Below are 22,149 nucleotides of genomic sequence, written 5' to 3'. Positions count from 1 at the left end.
GGGATATCATGCTTGGGAGGGTGGAGGGACAGCACAGGAGAGGAAGGCCCTCTATGAGGTAGATTGATTCAGTGACTGAGATAATTGGGGAGGGAGTGTCAGAGACAGTGCGATTGGCACAGGACAGAGCGGAGTTTAGCGCTGTTGTACATAGGGTCGCTATGAGTCGCAAGCAACTCGACGGCACATAACAACAACAACAACAACATGAGTAGTAGCAGACGTGAGTGTATCTAACAACAAATTTCAGAAGTAAATTGCCAAGCATTTCTCCCTAGTCTGTTTTTGTCCGGAACTCAGCTGAAATCTGTAGGCCCTGAGTAACCCCGCTGAGATTTGAAATACAGGTGGCATTGTCTCCAGTCTCATAGCATTATGCACATCACCACAGTGTGACGAACTGTTGTTCATTGCCATCGAGTCAGCGACTGACTCCTAGCAGACAGACCCCCAGCAGATTGTTCAAGGCTGTAAATCCCGCAGGAGAGATTGTCCATCTGTAGCCTGTGAAGCAGCTGTTTTTACCTGACTACCTGTTAGCTCAGCTCTCGAACCATGAGGTCACGAGTGCTCCCTCACAAACTGATGATGCCGGTGAAGTCTGGTGAGATTTTAATATGTAATTTTGGTCTGCAATATGGTTTGTAAACTTTGCTGAGGAAAGCCTGCCTGCCCCACTATCCTGCCGTTCTATTATGAGACACATCCTTAGGAAGACTGGGTGTAACTAACCCCTTATTGCCAATTATTCTATTCTCACTCCTAGTGACTGCCTCAGACAGAGTGGAAGTGCTCCACGGGCCCCAGGGCTTCAGTGTTTATGGGGGAGGCTTGGGACATAGTGAACGGTGTATGGGACTCCTACCGGAAAGTGGGTGGTTCAAATATTCCAATCTCTCTCTGGGAGAAAGATAACGTTTCTACCTGAAAAGATTCACAGCCTCTGAAACCCATGGTCGGTTGCTGTGGACCGAGGCGCTTGGCTTGACTTTGGCTCTCTGTGGATACGGGCTGTGCGGCATCTGCCTGGTGGCAGGGCAGGTGAGTCCCAGCAGCTGACTTTCAGGTTAGCCAGTGAGTATTTTAGCCAAGCTCCTTAGAAATCAGGATATAAGAACGAAACTGCAAAAGTAAAGCCAGTCATTTACAAGAATGTTCACAGGAGCTTTACAATGAGTCTAAACTAGGCATTAAGAGAAGACTGAATAAATCATTTGTGGTGTATTTCTACATTGAGCATCATTCTGTACTTAAAGTATGAAAGGCTCATTATACTGGACACTTGGGAATTTTACATTTCACTACCTGTAAATTGTACCCTCCCTAAAGATAGATAGATAACAAAGAACAGAATGTGCTGTAAAACCTGGTCTGCTCTCCACCCTGATTCTTGGAAGGATTAGTTGGTTCGCTAACCCTGCAGACATTGTCGACCTCGGAGGCTCTCCCACGTTGGAATCCGGCAGATGTTTAGAGGGACCGATTGTGGAGCTTCATCCCACACCCTTGGGCCATGTGGCTAGGAGGGGTCAGTCCTTCTAAAGGATGTTGTGCTTAGAAAAGTCGAGTGTTAGCAAAGGAGGGGAAGACCATGGACGAGACGGATTGACAGCATGACCTAGGTGGGTTGACAGTGGGCTCAGGTATGCATCAGAGGTGAGGAGGATAGGGAAGGAGACGGTACAGTTCAGAGCTGTTGTTCAGAAGGTCACTATGAGTTACACTCGACTCTGTAGCACCTCCCAACAGCTTACACCCCACCATTTGGTTTGGTTGTTTACAGTTGATATTAATCACAGATGGGGACCCTGAGTTCCTTTTCAGAGTGATTTTGACCCCATGGCCGACATCCTGGGGGGAATGCCTGCCCCTTGTGTGCAGGCTGGCACTGTGTGGTGGGCCCTCTGCGTTTGGATCTGTCACTGAGAGTTCGTCATGGAATGTGATGTTTCTCCAGAGCAGCTGTGAGTGTGTCTGTTGGGGGTGAAGGCTATTCTTTCTCTAGTCTCTCCTTGGGGCGCTTGGTTTGAAGGGTCCGTATGTGATTCACTCCTGTTACCCTAGAGGTGTCTTCCCACCTGCCTCCCAAGCAGGCCGGGTTCCCTATGCATCTTGGTCCAGTTTCCTGAGCCCTCAAGTCCTCTACCGGCAGGATAAGGTAGAGATCCTCATGAGGTGGGGGGGCACAGCTGCCCAGAAGGGGAGCTAGGCCCCTCCTATCTGTCACACCCCTCCTGGCCATCCCTAGTCCTGAAAAGGTGGTTCATTTTGCTCAGGATTTTGGTGAATACCTCAAAAAATAACGGTGTCAGACCTGCTGAGCGGATTCAGGGCAGCGGGAGGAAGGCAGTGAGACACCGCTCAGTGCCTGCACCTGCAGATCTGTCCCACCCCCACCGCACCTCGCCACCAGGCTGCGTTCTGCACTCTGGAACCACCTCTTCTGCCAAAGTCTCACCTTTCTCAGTTATGTGCTTTGTGCTGTGCATAGCTGACAAGGCTTGGTGATCAGGTTTCTTCTTGTATCTGCTTGTTTATCATTGTGATTACAATTATCGATCTTTCCCAATCTTCTTCTGAAGGCATCCACTAGGAAGAGAGAATGTTCCTGTACTGTTCATGTCAACATCAGTTATAGGAAGCCTGGGTGGTGTAGTGCACAGTGAGTTTTGTTGTGAAAGGCTGCATATCTCAGTGGTTCAAATCCACCAGCAGCCCTGAAGGAGAAAAGATGGGTGGTCCCCTCTCATTATGATTCACAGCCCTTCACAGCCCCAGAAACCTGGTAAAGGGTCCCTGAGAGACAGAAGTGACCCACAGGCAGAGAGGGAGGGAGTGGGGCACAGGAAGGAACCATGTGATCCACAGCAGTGATCCCCTGGCAAAAGTCCGTCTCCTTGAATATTGTTAAGTGAATAAAAATTATGAAATTGGAGATTTGTTCTTCCACCAGTTTGGTACATTTTTGAAAAGATTGCATATTAACTTATTTCTGAATAGGCCAAATATGTTTATTACTTTAAATAGTAGGTTTTCAAGTGATACCAACAATTTCTCACATAATTATACTATAATTAATATTAAAAATAAAACTCCTGATGCAGGAAGTGGTGGTTTTGATCTCTGGGGGGATGTCAGCTAAATTCATGGTGGATTAATTTCCAACCTGACTTTATTATTTTAATTCATATGAAAATGTGTTTTGTGTAATATACCATGAAAAATGTTTTAGATTAATACTGTATGCAGGCCAAAAGAAATGATTGCAATAGTATTTGATTACACATGGAGGTGTGGTCTGTAGTGTAGAAAACTAGGTTTACATGAACACAAATAATATTGCATACAGTGACGTATCTTTCAACAGTCAGGTTTTTATTAGTTGTAGGAATCAGCTCACAACATTTCTTAAATTTGGATTTCAGGTAACTCAGCTGACAATATAGGCAAATGTGGCGGTGATTGTGGGGGGGTGCAGGACAGGTGGGGTTCTGCTCTGCTGTAGATGGGCTTTCTGTGAGTCTGAAGCCCCTGACAACAGATTACATCTCAGAAAAGGAGCTGCTCAGGACAAAAGGCGCAAGTGGTCTGTGGTGAGGCCCCGGAGGCAGCAAGGTGCTTTCTTTGTCATTTCTTCCTTAGGAAGGCAGCCTCTGTCTAATGTAGTCAAACTTCCCCAGCCCCCAGCCCCAGAGATCCAGGCCTCACCGCACACTTTGGTCCAACCAGCTTGTCTGCATGGTCTTATCAAACGGGTAGACTTTGTATGGTCAGAACCTTCAGACACTTGGTCTCAGCCATTAACATGATTTAAAGTGTGTAGACCCTCTTGTATGATAGAAAATTTGTGAGACAACTACATTAACATTGATCATAGAGCTTTCTCCTTTAGTTTCTTGAAAAAAAAAGATGATAGATTATTCCAGAGAAGAAACCTAATTGCTTTACTTTAGGAGCTAAGAAGACTTGAGAGACACTGTTGCATGAGGCTCTTTTCCTTTTTAGGAAGTCTGCCTTACTAAGCATTGATTTACTCATTAACACCCATATATGTGACTCAAATGGGACTTCACCCTTAAGAACAGAGGTATCAACCACAACTGAATGGATTGAGAAATTGAAGCACATTCACACAATGGAATACTGTGCAGCACAGAGGAACACCGATTTTTAAAAATACTACATAACTTCGAAGAGACTGGCGAGCATTATATGCTGAGTATGGGCTAACAGTCTCATAAGGACCGACACTGCATAAGATCATTATTGTGAAAATAGAAAGATGACTAGTAAAACATGTATGGGAACTCAAGGGAGGAAAGTTAGTAGTAGAGGGGTGAGAATGGGTAGGGGTGAAATCACAGGATTGCAGTTTGGTGGTTGGAGGGCGGAGGAAAGGAAATGGGAAGGATCCCAGTGAAAAGATAGAATAATGATGAACAAGGTCTAATGGTGATCAATTTTATAAAACATAATTCATGGAAATGATTGTATGAAACTCACTGTGAATGAAGAGTAGTGTGAAATACAATGTATGTGAACTTTGTAATCAATAAAATAAAGAAAAAGGGAAGGGTGGAAGGAAGGAAGGACATACATACGTACATATGTTTTAGTTCAAGTCTGATGTGGAGATGAACAGAGATTCAATCTTAAAGATTCTGACTGGTCTAGATAAAAATTATTTTTAATCACTTTTGAACTAGCACTGAAAATAGTTTTCCATTTCAAATTGTAATTAAAAATTTTGCAATGAAGGGCTGGACCAAAGATAATATAAAAATATATTTCCACTATAATTAGAGCTAAATTCTAAAAATCATGAAGTTATTACTAGCTTTTAAATTTTGAAAAAGTAAAAACGACCAAGTAACTAAACTGTTACTAGAGAGTTTTTCTTTTTACAGAATAATTTAAATTAGAAAACTTTGTTGTTGTTGTTGAGTATGTTCCAGTTGCATTGCACTCACTTCTATGTATTTCTGTCAGTAAATAGAGTAAATAAGTTCTAGAACAGTGAGTGTCCAGCCAGAGCCCAGAGGGGGCCGGGGGGAGTGTTCCCACGTCACTGCTGTCGTGGAGTTCCCGAGAGTCCCTTAGGACTCACAGCGGCATGTATACAATGCAGCAAAGCTCTGCCCCAACCTGCATCATCTTCACAGTGGTTGCTGAGCACCAGGACTACACCTGCTATGTCACATGAGCACCAATACTGTGGTTACTGTATCATGTGAGCACCAGTACTGTGGTTACTATATCACCTGAGCACCAATACTGTGGTTACTGTATCATGTGAGCACCAGTACTGTGGTTACTGTATCACCTGAGCACTAGTACTGTGGTTACTGTATCACCTGAGCACCAGTACTATGGTTACTGTATCACCTGAGCACCAGTACTGTGGTTACTGTATCACCTGAGCACCAGTACTGTGGTTACTGTATCACCTGAGCACCAGTACTGTGGTTACTGTATCACCTGAGCACCAGTACTGTATCTGCTCTGTGATTTGAGCACTGTTACTACACCTGCTGACTCACCTGAGCACCATTACTGCTGTTGCTGTGTCATGTGAACACCTTCACTGCAGTTGCTGTGTCTATGATTGTCTTCCTCATTTTCAGTGATTCTCTACTTTGTGGAACATGATGTCTCTCTCCAGGGACTGGGCTCTCCAGAAAGCATGCCCCAGGGAGGTGAGATCCTCTTACCATCCTTGTTTAGAAAGGGCGTGGTGAATGCACTTCTTCCAGGCTCTTTTTCCTCAAAGATCCGTGCTGTCTTCTGACAGTCATAGTACATTCATAGAATATTGATGGTTTATGCTAACAGTCCACAGCTTACTCATGGTGCATCTTTGGCCAACATCCTACTTCAAATGCATCGATCATTAATCTTCCTTTTGTATGTCTGTTTTACTAAGCATTGATTTACTCATTAACACCCGTATATGTGACTCAAATGGGACTTCTATGTCTATATGTCTAGATTTTATACACGTATGCTGCTGTTGTGAGGAGGTATTTGACTATGACTGAGAGCGACCCTAGAACCACAGATCTGAACCTTCCCTGTCCTGCCCCGACCTCGTGACCTCGGTCATGCTGGAACCCGTGTGGTAATCTGGGTCAGTCTGCCTCGTGGAGGGTCTTCCTCTCTTTTGATGACCTCCCACGTCTCCCAGCATGATGTCTCTTTCCAAGAGCTATTTCATCCTAAAAACATGCCCAAACTCTATGGGACAAAGTTTTACCATCCTTTCCTCTGGAAGAGGCACTAAGATTGTAGTTTCTTTGGGACAGATTTCTTTATTCTTTAGGGAATTCATGGGATCTTTAGCACTCCACCACCACAAACCAAAAGTGTCCCTTCTTCCTCGGTCTTCCTTACACATATGAAGATGAGGCTTTGAAAATTAACAGCCTCGTGTGGTTCAGGTGTACAAACCTTAGCTTTCAAAATGACAGCTTTATTTTTTTAAGATTTAAAGAAAAAAACAAACAAAAACCAAAAAAAACCCCACCCAACTTTGCATCAGATTTGACCAGCACATGATGTCATCTGGTTACTTGACTGCTTATTTCATAAACTTTCCATGTAAAAAACTTTCCCAGTAAAAAAATAAATTCTTGATAAATTCTGGATTTTATCCATTTGTCATGATGTTGCTTATTGATCTAGTTGTGAGGGGGTTTTTGGTTTTAAAATATTGGGTTATAATCCATACTGAAGTATGAGACCTCCAGAACTGAGTACTTCATGTTGTTTCTGGCTTCTGCAGGCAAAGGTTTGTCACTTGCGTTATCAATGAGTTGTCTTCCAGCCTTGTTGCTGCTTTCCGACGTACAGAATTTTCATTGATACCAGAGAGTGTTCAGACCTCGTCCGGTGTAGTGTTCAGAAGTCACTATGTGTCGAAGACAACCCAACGCCACATAACAACAACAACAGTGTAAATAGGCTTCTTCTTATATAGCTATAAACATAGGCATTTAGCCTGTAATTCCTGCTAAAGCCAATCTCTCTGTGTTCATATTATATCCTGTCTAGTTGGAGCTGACCCTCCAGTGGGTTTACAGAGGCAACAAATTGTCCATCCTTCTCCTGTGGAATAGCTAGTGGATGTGAACCGTGTGCTTCTGGGATTGAAGCACAACTTCTTATAAAATATTGGCTGTGGGTATATGAACTGATGAGAAAAACACCCCATCTCATATCATGGAGATTTAAAAAAATATTATTGTTTATACTTATTAATCATTGAGACATATTTCTGTTGTTTTGATACTTTCGCCCATGCTCATTGCAATTCAATCCAAAGTAGAAGTAGAAACACTTGGGAACTTTATCTCACAGGAGATTTAAAATTTCATTTCAATTTGCATACTTTTTTTTTGTTATTGAGAGGTGTCCAGAGTGATCAATAAGACTTCAAAGCGTGTACACATATTGTATTGAGGACAAAAAAAACCCAGAAACAGATTTCAAAGAGAGCTAGGGAGCTGCTGAAGTCTCCAGCTGTGAAGAAGGAGCCTGCCCATGGACTTTCAATGTGAATAATAAAAGCATCGAGTCAATTCCGACTTGTGGTGCCCCTCCACTGGGTTTCGGAGACTGAGACTTTAAACAAGAGACTTCCCATCTTTCTCTCATGGTGTAACTGGTGAGCCCAACATCTAATACCCTACAACACCAGGGCCTTAAATGCAAGTAATAGTTGTACGATATCTTTGTGGTATTGAAATCTCACTGAAGCTATTTTAACAATGAACACATTTATTGAGAATTTTTAGTGCACAAGACTATATTTGTTATAATTATTCACATGTTGTGAGGAGGGTCCAGTCCTTGGAGAAGGACATCATACTTAGAAGAATGGAAGGACAGCACAAGAGAGGGAGACCCTGGGTGAGATGGAATGACACAGTAACTGGAATAATGAGGGTAGGTGTGTCAGAGACAGTGAGACTGGCTCAGAATAGTGTAGGGTTCAGAGCTGTGGTGCATGGGGTCGCTGTAAGTCAGAGTCAACTCAATGGCACATAACAACAACAATAACAATGTAAAATAACCTGGAGATATTTAATGAACCTAGAAAGACCCTCAACAAGCTGTACTGACAGTGACTATGCCAATGGGCTCACATGTGTCAGAGATGGTGAGGATGGCACAGGTTAGGGCAGGGATCACATTCTTTGTTCATGTTATGGTCACTGAGTTGCAGTTGAATTGATGGCACCTAACAACAGCAGGTGAAAAAAAGGGACCATGTTCTCAGAATTATTTTCAGATATTAGAGCAAAAAGATGAGAAGCTAAAAGCAACAAAAAGGAACAACCCCATTGCCCTCCCCATAAACCACATGAATGGCTTCCACTTGGCACGGCCTTGTGTCTGCTCCACGGGTATTATTAGCACATTGTGCTCCGTTCTGTTTATAGTGTGATCTTCAGAAAGTACAGCACTGGAGTGCCCCTGGGTGGACTTGAACCCTCAGCCTGTCAGTTCACAGCCAAGTGGTTTTTCATTCACATCACCCTACAGGGTGGCTTTCAGTGCCTTGTTTCTCATAGATAAATGACCTGGAAACAGAATGAAGCACATTATTCTCAAGACTTTTTTGCTCTTGGCCAAGGTGGCCCTGTTCTCTTCTGAACACTGTTCCCATCCTACATGTACTTGACCTCCCGATGAGGCCCTGTCTTATCCAAGGTGCACCCCTTTGTAGACCATTCTCTGTTCAGGATTTTGCCCCGTAAGTATCTGGAAGGCTGAGAACCTGTGGACCTGACCTTGGGCAGTTGTTGTTGAAGAAAATAGAGCTGCTCACCTGCTGTTACTTCCCCATCAACCATGTATCCAGTATCAAGTTGTTGTTGTTGTTGTGTACCATTGAGTTGGGACCAGCCCAGAGCTGACCTTGCGGCAGATTTCCAGAGGCAGTTAATCACACAGAGAGAATTGCCCATCGTTCTCCCACAGAGTGGGAGATTTGAACCACTTACCTTTGTATAAGCAGTCCAATTCCTTTGATGGAAGAGTCACCAGAGCTCCTGTCCAGTCTCAAGGGCAGAAATGAAGCCACACTTTGGGGGGTGACTTCCCGGTGCCATGTGATGGTTGAGCTGGGGTCTGAACATGCTGGTGACAAGGCCAAAAGGAGCCCAGTCCACTGCCCGTGTGCCCCCACTGTCTCCCTTCATTATGGGCAGGTCCTCTCAAGAGCATCACCTTACAGAGCTGTGCGAATCCCCGAGGAACGAATTCCTGAAGAGGGAAACTGTCATTGCAGAGCGGCGTCTGAAGCAAGCACAGGGAGCTATGTTCCCGAAGCGAGTGTTGGTGAAACATTCTTAAATGGATGTGTGGATAAACACGGTCCAGGAGTGCACTCAGTCTGCTGCCTGCGGAGCAGCTCTGAGGAGTAAATCAACTCCTGGTTGGGAAAACTCTTCGTAAACAGCAAAGTGTCATACAAACACTGGCCGTTATGAGAACCACAGCTTCTCCCTCTGCCGTCAGGCTTTCCCCACCCCCTAAGCTCACTGAACAGCTGCTTTATGGGAGTTCAGCAGATCTGGATAGGAATGTGGGCCAAGAGAATCACTAATTGTGATTATTACCAAAAAGGGAGTATTTATCATTTCACACTTGCCGTGTGATTGTCAAAATTGTTACCTTCCTTGCAGAAAGTGTTCTATATTACTGCTGGCTTCACCTAATTACATTTTCATTTAAATCCTTAATTATTAAACTCCCAAAGTGCAATCCTCAAACCCCCCCATATTGATTAGTGGGGGAAAGAATCAACTTATTCTTCAGGTATTGGTATTTTCAGAGTTTATAGAAGAGACAAATATGAGTCCAGTATAATTGCCTCTCCTCCACACCCCGGCTTGTGTCCGTCACCGTGAACGTACTATGTCTACATCCAGTCGTATCGCCTGTGTCTGTCCCTCTGTCCATTGGAGGAAACTTGGCTGAAAATATAGGTGCAGGCTCCTGGCGATCCAGGTAGTTAAGCACTGGATTACTAGCAGGAAGGCTGGCATTTCCACCCTCCCAGAATCTACTCTCAACACTGGCCTGGCCGTGTCCTTCCTAATGGGCTGGGAAGCAGCCTTGAACACCCTGCACAGCAGATCTCTGCTGCACCCATGGGGCCTCCATGAGATGGAACTTGTGTGGCTTTAGTGGGAGAAACCACACTGCCAACCAACAGTATGAAATTCAAGCGGCCGGTTACTGCACAGGAGAAAGACGGGTGGTCTACTCCCGTGCATTTCCCCACCTCTGAAAATCTGCTGGAGGATCAGCTAGGATTTTGTTCCTGTTCGATGATGCACAATAACAGCAACAAGAGAAAATAAGTCTTTACAAAGAATACAAAGGCCATGTGACTAGAAGGAGCCTCGGTGGCCTCCTGTGTCACATGCGTCACTGCCAACCACGGGGTTGGTTGTTTGAGACTCACAGCAGCTTGGCAGATAGATGGACGATCTCCGCACACGAGGATTTACAGGCTCCGAAACCCAATGAAGAGTCATGGTGCGTTGGGATTGGCTCTAAGGCTGTGGATGTTGAATGGAATTCCTCTGGAGTCACAGAGTTAACATGCTTCGTGTCTGATGGACAGACTGGAGGAGCAGACCATCCTGAAGCTCCTTGCAAGGGAAGTCAGCCACTGGAAACTGCAGAAGCTAGACGCTGTCCTGACACATGGGTCACCCTGAATTCAAGTCAGCAGAGGTCAGCTGGTTTCTACTGTGAGAGGCTTTGCCCATCCTACTCTGATGGCCAACCTGAGGCTGAGTTAGGGTCTGCATGGAGTCTGGGTCAGTTGAGACTTGGGGTAGAATATCCCAGCGACCGCTGTCTGCATCTGGCCAGACTGGTAGCCACAATGGCACCCAACTCAGGCATCTTCATCAGCAAGGGCCCGGAGGGAATTGTTTTCCAGTCATTTCACTCATGACAGGAGCGTTGTCAAGAGCACCGCTTAGAGCTCACTAGTCTGTGGGCTGTGCTCATGTTCTGTCTGGAGTGCATCGTGGCTTCTCTTGTTTGCATTGTTCTACATTCGAGCTGTGGGCCTGTTCACAGCCTGCGCTTGGGTGAGCAGATGCAGTCTGGTGGACAGGAGACCCAGATGAAAAGTGACAAGAGAGTCTGGCCGATCAATGGACGCTCAGCACACACTTTACCCCAGCAGTCCTCCCATTGAGTTAAGAAAGGAAGCTGGGTCTCTTTGTAGATGGAAGATTGAGATCATTGATTTCACTTCTCATTTAATAGACTGATCAGCAAGAATCTAAAAATTCAATCCCAAACATTTGTTTTTCCTTTGAAACAACCTGACTAGCAATTTCTCAGTTTCTGAAGTTGAATGTCATTCCTAGAATAGATAACAATTAGACATCAACGGTGAAGGAGTCTTTTTTTCTTCTCTGGTGGCCTAGTAGGTAAAGAATTGAGCTGTTAACCCAAAAGTGGGTGGTTCAAATCCATCAGCTGCTCTGCAGGAGAAAGATAGGCACTCTCCTCTTGTGCAGCTTACAGCTGCTGAAAAGCTGACGCACGATCCGCTGTGACCGGTACTACTTGGCAGCAGGGAGCGAGGAGCGAAGGCTACAGCGGCTTCAAAAACGAGATTTGCTTAATGAAAAGTGTTAAAGGTTTTTGGTTGTGGTGTATTTGGGGTTTGTTTGTTTGTTTGTTTGTTTGTTTTAATTCAGCTTTATTTTCTGAAAGTCCCCTGTCAAAATACTCCTCCAGCCATTTTTTTTTAAATTTACATTTTAATGAAAGATTATAGAGACTTTGGATTTCCGTTCATTCGTTGTTGCACATTTTCCTCCCTGCCCACTCCTCCCCACAGTTGGTTTTTCTTTGAAAAGTTAAAATAAATACTTTCATTATTATAAAATCCCCCCAGACCACTTCCCCATGAAGCTCTCATTCTGGACTTTTGTCATGAAAATAATACCTAATCATGTATTCTTTTCAAACAGTTTTCCCCCTCATCTGTTTCAACGCAGTATACATTATTTATCCCCTATTTTCTTAGATTCCCCCTAACCCTGATGTCAATCCTGTTTTATAGCAGTGGCATTATGCAGTATTTGTCCCTTTGTGGCTGAGATATCTCACTTAATATAATGTTCTCCAGGTTACCCATTTTGTATAATATTTCATGAGTCCCTTGTTTTTCAATGCAGCATAGTGTTTCATTGTGTGAGTATACTACAGCTTCTCTATCCATTTGTTTGTTGATGGGCACTTGGTTTGTTCCCAACTCTTTGCTTGCGAACAAAGCCTCAATGACCATGAGTATGCATAAATTTACTTGGGTGGCAGTTATGGTTTCTTTGGGGTATGTTCCCAGTAGTGGAATTGCTGGGTCAAGTGGTATTTCTATTGGCAACTTTTTGAGAAAGCGTCATACGGCCTTCCATTTTGCACTCCCACCAATGGTGAATAAGGGTTCCAATTTCTCCACAACTTCTCCAGCATTTGCTGTTTGCTGTTCTGTTCAGTTTTGCTATTCCTACTGGGGTGAGATGATATCATGGTTGTTTTGATGTACATCTCTCTTAGAGCTAGAAATTTTGAGCATTTCTTCATGTATTTGCCATCTTAATGTCTTCTTTGGTGAAGCGTCTGTACATATCCTGTGCCCAGTTTTCAATTGGGTTGTTTATCTCATTGTGGTGCTCAAATATTTTATAAATTCTAAATATATGTCCCTTATCAGACTTGTCAGTACCAATTTCCCTCCCCCCCCCCCAGGCTGTGGCTTCCTTTTTTACCCTGTTGGAGAAGATTTTGGATGTGCATAGGGATTTGATTCTTAGAAGGTCCCACTCATCTGTTTCATCGTCTCCTGGTTGTAGGTTTTTCAGGATGCATGGAAGACTGTTTATGTTGTGGATTAGGGCTTCTGGAGTTCTTCCAAGCTTTTCTCTAATAAAGTTTATAGTCCTTGGTTTTAGTCCTAGGTCCTTGATCCAATTTGATTTGGTTTTTGTGTATGGAGTGAGGTGTGGATCTTGCTTGAGTTTTCTGCAGATAGTTTTCCAATTTTACCAACACAGTTTGTTAAAAAGGCTGTCGTTTCTCCACTCATCTGATTTCATCTCCTTGTCAAAAATCAATTGACCGTAGGTAAATGGGCTGATTTCCGGGTTCCCAATTCTAGTATACTGATCTATGTGTTCATCATTGTACCTGAGAAAGTGTTCAAGTTTCCCTTTAAAGAGAGGAGAAGGGGACTTATCCTGAAATGATGTGCTGTGCAACAGGCCCACATCCTGCCATGGAAAGTGTGACCAGGCAGAAGGTAACTAACTGCCCAGGGACGTGCTGATTTGCATTTCATCCACACGTTCTTTAATCTCTAAAGGGTTGCTATCCTTTATAATTGGATTCGCTCTAAGTGGGTTCAATTTAAGAAGTGTTTAGTCAGTGTCTTTGCCATGCTCCATTCTATTGGGTATACAGATATAAATGACAATATTATTGTCACAAAAACAAAAGACAAAAGATACAATGTGTTAATTTGTTGTTTTAATGGGGAAAGGCAGGAATACAAAAAGACTAATGAAATAGATTTCTAGGATTGATTGAAAGTATTAAGCACAAAGGCAAATATTAGCAATAAGCTAAGGTTTATTCTTACTTTCATCTTTGCTAATATGTGTGTATGAGGAAGCCTCGATCTATAACCACATGTTGTTCAGTTAATCACACCATGAAGATAGCTACTTTTAAAGGACATTACAGATAATTAAAAACAGGACAATTCTTATAATACTGAATCTGAAGACAAAAAAAATTATTTAGGACATGAAAGCAGATGTTTAAAAGCACAGTCCCATTCCCTTCCCTTCCCTTCCCAAACAGGAGTAAGGAAGAAAAAGCGTGCGAGGAAAGAAAGAAAATGTTAACAAGTCAGTGTACTTGGATTGTTGTTGCTCTGCATGTGACAATTGTTAGGTGGCCCTATGAACAGCAGATCAAAACCTGATCCTGTCGTGCCCAATCCTTGAGCGATCTGCGTGCTGGAGCCCAGTGTCACAGTCACTGTCCATTACCTTGAGGCTCTTCCTCTCTTTCTCTGACCCTCCACCTTTTCCAGCACCATGTCCTTCTCCAAGCCCTGGCCTCTCCTGACAACATGGCCCAGGTATGTGAGTTGAAGTCTTGCCGTCTTTGCCTCTAAGGAGCTCGCCTGTTGAACTTTTCCCGGGTAGATTGGATAGTCCCTTTGGCACCCCTGGTGTGTTCTTGGAGCTAAAGAGTGCTGTTGGCACAGTGGTCAGGCGCTACGTGGCTAAGTGAAGGTCTGATGGCTCAAATCTACCCACCACTCTTTGGGAGGAAAACAGCATTTTGCCTCTGTGAAGATCAGAGCTTGGAAAGCCCAAGCGGCATTTCTTCTCTGTCCTATGCGGTTTTTTGGAGTGAGACTCCACATGTTGGAACACAAAGGCAACAGTGGGCTCTGCAGATGTCTCTTTGACTTCTTACAGTATTTTTTTTAAAAAATGTATTTCATTGTAAGCATTATTATTTTATGAAAGGAAGACACTATAGGTAAGCTTTGTTTTCAAAGGGAAAGAAAGAAAAATAAATTTGTTTTAGGATGGTGCTTCCCGGGAGGAGACAAGTTGACTCCAGGGTCTTCTCAATGTCCTGGGGGTCAGGAGACAGAGCAGAGGCACCTGGCTTCCGTGGGAGGAGCCCTTGACATTGTGAAAGATCTCCACTGAGAAGACACCCAGCCAAGGCACCGGATAGTAACAGGGAAAGACAGCGCATTGTTGGTGCTACATAGCATCGAACCAGAAGCGACTCACAGCTGGTCCTCCAGTGGGTTTTCAGAGATGGTACATCACATGGGATGGTGCATCACATGGGAGTGGACTGCCCGTCTTTCCTCTGCAGATCGGCTGAAGGATTCTGTGTGCCTTTGGGTTGGACGTACAACTCATTACCACTAAGCCAGCAGAAGGCAGATGTTGTTGTTAGGTGTCATTGAGTTGAGTGTGACTCACAGCGACCCTGTCCTGTCCCGTGCCAGCCTCATCATCTCTGACTCACTAGAGCCCACTGCTGAAGTCACCATGTTAATCCGTCTCACTGATGGTCTTCCTCTTCTTTGCTGACCCTCCATTATCTCAAGCATAATGTCCCTTTCCAAGGAATAGCCTTGCCTAGTTATGTGTCCAAAGCATAAAAGATGATGTTTCACCATCTTTGCCTCCAAGGAATACTCTGGCTGCATTTTTTCCCCCTGGACATTTCTATCTGTTCTTTTGGCATTCCAAGTGATATTTAGTACTGTTCTCTAGCATCACAGCTCAAAGGCATCAATTCTTTTCTCATTCTTATTCATTGTCCGTCTCTCAGATGCACAGCAAGTGATCAGAAAGATCTTGGTCTGCATCAGGCACACCTTAGTTTTCAAGCTAACATCATTGCTCTTCAGCAGTTTGGAGAGGTCAGTGACAGTGGACTTGCCCAATGCAGTACATCTCCTGATTTCCTGACTGCTCGCACCAAGGGTGTTGATTATCAATCCAAGGAAGATGGAGTCACTGGCAGTGACAGTGCTCTCTCCACCTGTTATCGTGTTAACTGTTGGGCCTGTGATGAGGACCTTTGTTTTCCTGATGTTGAGATGTAATCCATGCAAAAGGCATTGTCTTCTGCAACATGTGTTTCACATCCTCTTCACTTTCAGCGAGCGTGACTGTGTCATCAGCATAAGCCACATAGTGCAGTCCTTGTCGAGTCTTCTAATGCCGAGGACACACTGTGGGTAATGGACAGACAGACCTACTCCATTGGGCTTCACTTTGTCATATGCCCCAGACACTGTGTTTAAGTTACAAATGGAAGCTTGGTGGCCACCCTTCACCCCTTGCTCTACTGGCCACTTTCCACACTGTGTAACGTGTTCCTTTTATGTCTCCGTGGTGCATTTCCTCAATATTTGTCTTCCATATTGCATACTTGAAGGTGTACTACAAATGTCACTTTTATATATGAAGCTTCAAAAAGCCGTGTAACTGGCTTTGCTGTGTTCCTTGCTGCTTCAAGGCGGTCAGCGCTCTGAGGTCACTCTCGCTGGTGGTGGGTGTGTCCGAAGTCTGCCTAGGCTTGTGCCATAAAACAGTCCCTTGGAGAGTGGTGGCCAGGCTGCCATTGGAGAGTGGTGGCCAGGCTGCCATTCAGCTTTTGAGACTGTAGCAGACCACACTATAGCTTCCCAGTCACAGCCACCACACGCTCACCATCAAGGTGACCCTCGCTGGCGTCCACCCTGGGGGTGTCAGGGTAGAATTGTTCTCTAGATGTTTGCTGGTCTGGTGTTGTTGAATGAAGCCCTTTGCCAGGCCTTTCCTTCCGTGGCCCCCCTGGCTGCTCTCCCAGTCATGGACGGTCTTTTGCTGTTGGCCTGACTAGGCCTCAGGAGGACCCTGTGTTACTAAGTGGGGGTCTGCTTGGTGGGCCTTTCTGGATTTTGATCTCTGTGGGAGCAGATTGCAGGCCTTTCTCCCATAGAACTGCTGAGGAATGTCAGGGTCCCACCTCTCCATTAGAGGCAAGTGCAGATTGTGCTGAACGTGGGCTCCTCCTGCTGTCTGGATTCTAGATCTCTGCGAAGGGTCGTGTTGTTCTCTTTACCGTTGAATCAGAACCGACCCATAGCTGGCCCTCCAGCAGGGTTTCAGAGGCAGTAAACTGCACAGGAGGAGATTGTCCATCTTTCTCCCGCAGAGCAGATGGTGGATTTGAAACACATGCTTTTGGGCTTGCCATGCAGCTACTTACCACTAGGCCCCCAGAGCTCCCTGAGTGAGGATGGGGCAGGTACAGGGGGTCTACATAGAAAAGGAGAAGAGCAAATCTGGCAGCAGAGGGCCAGATGGTGATAAGACAGAGACCAGCGGGGCTTGTGTTTATGCCCGGCAGTGGCGGGACAGCTGCAGTTAGCGGGTCACCTGTACAGGGCCAGATGATCCCACCCCCCAGGAGCCCTGAATGTGTCACTATATGCTGATGTTGGTGAGGCCTTGCGTCCTGACACAGCAGAGCAAAGGTCAGCTCCTAGGAGGAGGCCCCGCTGGCTGGAGGATAGGCTAACTCGTGTTTTCCTGGCACGTTTGCCTGCTGTCAAGGTCCTGCTTTGACAACACTCGGGATTTTCGTGGTGGTGTGAGGAGTTTTACCTTCCACACACCCCAGTCCTCGGGGAGGAAATTCTGTCCCATCACCGCCAATGCTGTCTTCCAGAACCGAGATGGTCACTTGGCCTTCTTCACGTGAAGCTCATTTAGTCCAAGCAAATTCCTGGTGCTACATAGATTTTGTTCCTGGAGAAACTATGAAAAGTTTCTGTTTATTTGTGGTTTTGACAATAGAAGTTCTCAGAATGTTGTTTCATCTTCTCACAACACGGATAATCACAATTTTCCGCTTGTCTTCCCTCCTTTCTCCATGATAATGCAGGACAACAGGGGTCTGCATTTTGCTTACCTGGTGGCTGCCTCTGATGCTTCTCTGTGGACAGAGTTGTCAGGGAGGTTTATTCTTAAATCCTCAAAGTTAAGTCATTGTGGCCTGGTGATAATTCATTAAATGTATAGTCAGTGAGACAAAACTACACCAATTATGAGATTAATCAATTCCTTGTGTAATAATAAAATGCACTGATCCCTCTGCTACAGTCGTTGTGTACTGAAAAGTCTGACCTGGCTTGCAGCTGACCCTCCAGGGGGTTTTCAGAGGCGATAAATCATTTTGGGGAGATTGTCCGTATTTTTTCCTTGGAGCAGCTGATGGGCTCAAACCTGCTGCCTGTGGGTTGGCAGCGCTGCTCTTTATGGCCGAGCACTAGCCTTCCCTTCCTGAGTGAGGATAACTGTGTGATCATTACCCATAAAAATAAAACACGGTGCAGGCTAAGGAAGGTGTCTGATGAATGGTCTTTGCAAGTGAAACTGGAAAACATGGATTAACATTTCCAACACTATTTTATTGTAAAAAAACAGCCATCAGGCCTGTTTTTAATTGGTTTTGGTCAAACATTCTTCTAGGTCATATAGCACTGGTCTGTCTATTTGCTGTACAGAGATAACTGATAGTTACTGTGAAGCCAAACACTGTAACACTGATGTGTCAAATGTGATAATGGTTACCCATGGTGGACAGTGTTTGGTGGAGCTCCCTAATTAAAACAAGCTTGGAAACAGTAGTGGCATCCACTTCAGAAATAGCTTGCTTCTGGAAACCCTATGACCATGGAGAAAGGATGAAAGTTACACAAGTGTTCAGGTCTTTCTTTCATAGGGTCTCTATGAGTCACCTCCAACTTGACAGCACTTAACAACAAGAACAACAACATTTTATAGTAAATAAGGAGTGCTGTTGGCATAGTCCACAGTGTGCTGCAATGCCAATCAGAAGGCTACAGGGTGGCCTCTTATACCTGGGCATGTAATAGTTACTTGCTGGGCTGCTAACTGGTAGGTTCCTGGTTCAAATCCAGGAGCCCCTTCACAAAGAGAAAGATGAGCTGTAAAAATCCATCTGTAAAAACGTACAGCCTCTGAACCCTTATGGAAGATGCTGTGAAGAAGACCTGATTCAATGCAAGTGAGTCATTGTGTTTAATACTTAAAGACCAAGATCTGTATTATCTGGCTTTTTGTCTTGATCTTCTGGGGAAATTGAATACATATGATGTGCAGACATAAGCTAACTACATTGTTTCTCATGGTCACTTCAAGGCTTTTGGATTCAAGAGGATTGCTTCTCCCTGGCTAATTTTTCACCAGCTCTATCCCCCTCCCCCTGTAAAAAACTAAACTTGACTTTGTTTTAGGGACAGGAAAGGAATCACACTTTCTGAACCCACGTAGAGCTCATCTCAGCAATTGAGATTGATAACAGATGAAGGACTATTTTCCCTCACATCAGTAAAGAAGTACATGTGACAGAATCACGGTGGGGTTTCTAGGCTGAAAGCTCTGGAGCTGATGGTATAGTCTGAAGGACTATTTTCCCTCACATCGGTAAAGAAGTACGTGTGACAGAATCACGGTGGGGTTTCTAGGCTGAAAGCTCTGGAGCTGATGGTATAGTCTGTAGCACGTTGTACTGTGAACCTGAGGATGGTAGCTCTCTGGCTGTGTGTATCCACCTGGGGAGAGCAATGAACAGCCTCCTTCTGTGCAAATTTGGCCTCTGAGACTGCTGAAGGGTCAGCTAGGAGAAGGCTCCAATCAGCAGCATGCATCGATTCTTACTAGAGGCACTTAGGTGACTTCAAACTGCCAACCTTCTGGTTAGCAGCTGGGCACTTAACCATCAGGGCCCCTACACTTTAAAAGAACTGTCCTGTTTTGTTTTTGTTTTTAATTTTTTTAATTTTAATTGTCATTTTAACAAAAGTTAAAAGTTAGATTTTCATTCATCTATTGTTGCACATTTTACCCCCTCTCCCACCCTTCCCCCTCCTCAAGTTGACGTTTTCCCCACTAGTTTATTTACAAAATTCTAATACAAATTTGAACAAATGCTTTCAATTTCCCTCATCCCCCACCCATCAAATTGTACAACCCAATGATTAATCCCCTCTTCCCCCTGCACATCCACATCCCTCTGCTTCCAGCCTCTCCCACCCCTCCTGGCTGCTTATACTCATTCTGTAATAATGGTCTTATATAATATTTATGCTTATGGGACTGAGTTAGTTCACTCAGCATTATGCTCTCCAGTGCCTCCCAAGTTAGGTAATAATTTACAAAGTTATTGCTTCTGCTTGCTGCATAGTATTCCATTGTGTGAATGTACCATAATTTCTCAATCCATTCATTTGTGGTCAGACATTTGGGCTGTTTCCATGTTCTTGCGATGGTGAATAATGCTGCTATGAACATTGGTGTACAAATTTGTTTGTGCCTCAGTTCTCATATTCTCAGGGTATATTCCAACTAGTGGAATAGCTGGGTTATATGGCATTTCTATGTTCAGCTTTTTGAGGAAGCACCAAACTGCCTTCCAGAATGTTTGCACCATTTTACAATCCCACCAACATTGTATAAGAGTTCCTTTCTCGCCACAGCCTCTCCAACATCTATTACTTGCTACCCTGTTAGACTTTACCACTCTTACTGGAGTGAGATGGTACCTCATTGTTTTGATTTGCATCTCTCTTACTACTAGTGATTTGGAGCATTTCTTCATGTGTCTGTTTGCCTTTCGAATATTTTCTTCTGCGAAAATTCTTAATAGATCATCCATCCCACGGGCTCTGGCCAAGCTGACCCTGATACAGTGAGTCTTAGCCGCTGAGCAACCCCAGTGCAAGCACGTCTACAGGACAGAGGGGTTCTCCAGCCTCTGGGTATGTGGATGGGGCATGAGAATCCACGTCTTTTAGGGGTTGCTTTACATTGCTCTCCAGTGTTCAGGTTCCCCTTGGTCTTACAGCTGGTGTTTTTAAATGGGACCCATTCTCATCTGGACAGCATAAGCCTGTCACTGTGCTCACAGAGTTGACAGGCTGTCTGGATCCTCCAAGGGGGACAGTGCTTGTAACAGCTGCCCCCCTGGGAGAGGCTTCCCGGCCTCAGAGAGATGCGCTGACAGAGCGTTACTAAATCAGCACATCCATCTCAGGAGTAATTGTTGGATTTGTCAGTGAAAAACGATTATGCCGTTTACGGAAACCCAAGAGGAACGCACTGGTTTGCCAGGCCAGTCGGTTCTCTTGGGGAAGAAAGGCCTGCATGCTCTGGGGGTGCCTGGCGAGGGTTCCACAGAAGGACAGAGCACATCAGAGCCAGGAGGCAACATGTCACAAGAATTTCCTGCTGCCCTGTCCCTTTATCTTTCCTTGCTGGTGACCTCGGCAGTCAGCTCTGAATCCCGAAGATCCAGCCAGGTCCACAGATGGCCATGCCCTTGTAGATGTTATCTGTGAGTCCAGTTCTTGTTAGGTGCCATCATGTCAACTATGACTCGTAACAACCCAACGAACAACAGATAAGAACGCTGCCCTGTCCCGCACTGCCCTCACTTTCTCTGCCCAGCTCGAGCCCATTGTCGCAGGCGCTGTGTCAATCCATGTCACTAAGAACCTTCCTTTTGCTGACCCACTGCTTTCCCAAGCAGGCTGCCCCCTTCCAAACACTGACTTCCCCTGGAATCATGCGAGAAGCTTCCTCACCCTTGTCTCTCACGAATGTGTTGGTTGTGCCTCCTGGATTGTGTGGCAAAATCAAACTCTGAAGAGTCACTTTGCTTGCTGCTGAATTTAATGTCATGTTTGATTGTCTAGAGACGTGGAAGATACCGCTTAGAAGAAGAGACAAGCAGCAAACTCTTGAGACCCACGGTGCTTTAATAAAGCATTTAAGTAGAATGACCGTTGTCATCAGGCCTGGAACTTGTGCATTCAAATGCACAGACCTGAGTCTAAGAAGACGGGGCTCTTATTTTGAAAGAGATAAAGCACTAGGCTTTATTGTGTAAATTTCAGTTTGAACATCCAGAAAAGGATTTCTGTTTGTAATTCCTCACCTTTTCATTCAGGGACCATTAGGGCCCGAAGACTCCAAGAAATCACAGATGCAGGGTCCATGTGCAGAGTACCTCGTCTTAGGGACCTTGCCTTCTGATGCAAGAATAATCACATGATATAGAAAACGATTGGTTTTGTCTATATTTGAAGTCATGTGAATAAAAGCATGCATTCCAATGCATCTTGTTCTTTAAAAAGTATCTCAGGCTTTGGTGTTGCACGTTTTATGGTCTGGGAAGCAGCTAAACTCCATAAAAGGGCACGGATCCATCCCACTGGCTTCTTTGCAGATGTAACCTTTGCACTCCCTACACCAGAGCTCTCCTCCCAGGCCGCGGTGTGTGTGATGCCTAATGATGCCAACAGAGAGCTTTGCATGTTCGTGTATGTGTTACAGAAAAGGAGACTTAACGCCAGGAAATGTAAATAACTTGATGTAATGGTTAAAAATATAAACAAAAGTCATACCATGTTTGATTAAAGTTTAACTCTAAGAGACCCTAGAGGAGAGAAAATGACCCCAGAGGGAATCCAAGACTGTGATCTTTTTTTTT

Source organism: Elephantulus edwardii, unplaced genomic scaffold (assembly GCF_000299155.1).
Source record: "Elephantulus edwardii isolate Elephantulus edwardi_28Jun2011 unplaced genomic scaffold, EleEdw1.0 scaffold00024, whole genome shotgun sequence".
NCBI lineage: Eukaryota > Metazoa > Chordata > Mammalia > Macroscelidea > Macroscelididae > Elephantulus > Elephantulus edwardii.
This window is presented reverse-complemented; position numbering follows the sequence as displayed.